Here is a 2,748-nt window from a genome sequence, read left to right on the forward strand (position 1 = left end):
AAACTCAAGAAGGCGATTGCCAACTTTGAGCAAAATTCGGGGGAGTCATTATACGAGGCATGGGAGCGCTACAAGGGGTTGTTAAGGAATTGTCCTCAACATGACCTAAATATTCAGCAAGAAATGCCGATATTCTATGATGGGGTGAATGTCATGACTAGACAACTCCTTGATTCACAAGGACCACTAACAAAGAAAAACCCAATTCAGGCCAAGGAGTTTATTGAAGAATTTTCAAAGCACTCTCGTGAGTATCACAACCCAGGACGCGATGGAATAAAAGGCAGTGGAGGTGCACAAACTGAAGAGATGGATACTGTGATGGCAATGCTTAGCACTATGGATAAGAGATTGACCCAAATGGACCAATCAATTCATGCAATTCGAGTTGGTTGCGAGAGATGTAGCGGCCCGCATTTGACAAGGGATTGCAATATGGATGAATATGGAAACAAGAAAGCTCAAGTTTGCTATTCGAGTGGGGACAAATACGATGAAGATTGGAGGAAACCACAGAAGGAGTGGCTGCCTTACGATGAATACAAGAAGCAAAAAGAAGAGAAATTTAGGCAAATTGGCCGGGGTTTTTACCAAAGAGAGCAACCACCAGCTGAGAAGAAAGTTGATCTAGAGACCATGTTAATAAAGTTTATGGAAGCTTTAGAAAAAAAGCATGATGCTACTGATGCTATGATGATTGACCAACAATCATTATTAAAAAATCAACAAGCTTCCATCAGTAACCTTGAAGTTCAACTTGGTCAACTCACTACTTTGGTAAATAAAAGACTGTCTCCACCAGTCCCTGAATTGAAGACACAATCTCACGTCATGGCCATTGATACTGAAGAAGAAGCGATTTCTGAATTCCTTGAAGCTTTAGAAGTGGAGCCAAAGCCAGATGACCCGAAGCCTAAGAAGACAAAACTCGAAAACGAAGAATTTGCTGGAATACCAAGTTCACGTCGTGAGCACGATATGCTCACGTCGTGGGCTCGGTCTGAACAGAATAATTTCGTATCTGTTCCAGTTTATCACCCGCCTTTACCATTTCCGTCTCGAGCACGTCTTAGTCCACTGGAAAGGGAACATCTAGAGTTTATTCAACAAATGAAGGGTATTTCTATTAATACTCCTTTTATTGATTCACTTGCAAAAGTTCCAGAATACGCGAAGTTCCTCCGAGATCTAATAGACACTCGCCAAGAATTGAAGAAGAGTTCTAAAGTGATCCTTAGTGAGCAAAGCTCAAGGGCTGTATTGGGAGAGATACCTAAGAAGATGGGAGATCCTGGACGCCTCACTCTTCCATGTGAGTTTGGTAATAATTTGAAGACATATGCTTTAGCCGATTCTGGGGCTAGCATTAACTTGATGCCTTTTTCATTTTACCAAAAGTTAAATATTCAGAAGATGAAGGCTAAAAAATGACAATCCACATGGCAAATCGTTAAGTGACTCACCCAAAAGGGATAGTAGAAGACATCCTAATTAAAATTGGGAAATTCGTTTTCCCAGTTGACTTTGTAGTGATGGATATGAAAGAGGATGTGAATGTCCCCATCATTCTTGGTCGCCCTTTACTGAATACTGCTAGGGCTCTTATCGATATTCGAGAGTCCAAGCTCACGTTGAGGGTTGGTGATGAAGAAGAAACTTTTGGACTACAAGATGGTTTCCAAGGATTTGATGTTCAAAGTGAAGTGTTCAATATTGAAGATGATAATGAGCTTGAAGAATTGGAGAAGCTTATGGAAGAAGAAATTAAATCAATTCAACAAGTCAAACGCACTAAACCAAGAGCATCCGTTCCATTTTTCGTTGAAGTTATTGCCTTTACAAAACCAACATCTCTGATAAGTGAGGAAAGTGATGAAATATCGAGTGATGAAGAGGAGGTGACATCAAAAGTGACTAGCCCAGTGATGAAGGAGGAGGAGGTTATTATGAAGCTTAAAAATGATGAAAAATTGAAGACTCAAGGGATCAAACGCAAGCTCGATAGAGACGAAGTTAAGGTTAAAAAGGAGAATTCTAAAAAGGCGTATATTCGTCGAGTTCAAGCTTACAAGAGGCGTTTTAAGGAGCAAAAGATCCTGGTGGTGGATTCTTCTGACGAATCAACGTAGAGGGCACGGAGTCCAGCTCAGGACTCCTTAAAAAGAAGCGCTTCTCGGGAGGCAACCTGAGTTTGGTTTGCGTTTTTCTTTCTCTTTTTAATTTTTGCATTGTTGTTTTAGGGAAGTCGATCTTATCATCCAGATCACTTTATACATGATACAACACTGAGTGTGGGGTCCCTAAAAATTAAAGAATAATAATTAAAAATTTTAGTTAATAGACAAATTTGGAGTCAGACAGTATTCACGACGTGAATCATTATGATTCACGACGTGAGTCCAGATTGAAACGGACAATATTCCATTAATCCATAATTAGCCCATTAAATGGCCCATTATTTTTAGTCCATTCCAATTCTGGTATAGATTGAATAAGCCCAGTTTTAAGCCCAGACTGAATTCACGACGTGAATTTCTCTACATTCACGACGTGAATCCTGAAACACACGGGACCACAGAATAAAGAACACAGAACCCTCTTTGACCAAACATTTCTTTATTCCCACGAAGTGAAAGAGGCGACTGGTCCCCCCTTGTTCGATTTTGGCCGACACACGTCCTTTAATCCTCTTGTGCTTACGTAATTCTCCATCCTAGGTATTTTAATCTTTTTCCCATTGTTTATTAT

General features: G+C 40.1%; 1 non-coding gene across 1 annotated transcript; it reads right to left on the minus strand.

Annotated features, from left to right (window-relative positions):
• LOC145161922 (small nucleolar RNA R71) lies at positions 1-107 on the minus strand. The gene has a single exon (XR_013738779.1). It is a non-coding gene; the product is annotated as a small nucleolar RNA R71 (small nucleolar RNA).
• Positions 108-2,748: the final 2,641 nt, after the last annotated feature.

Source organism: Lactuca virosa, chromosome 2 (genome assembly GCF_052849685.1).
Source record: "Lactuca virosa cultivar CGN04683 chromosome 2, Lactuca_virosa_CGN04683_v6, whole genome shotgun sequence".
Lineage (NCBI taxonomy): Eukaryota > Viridiplantae > Streptophyta > Magnoliopsida > Asterales > Asteraceae > Lactuca > Lactuca virosa.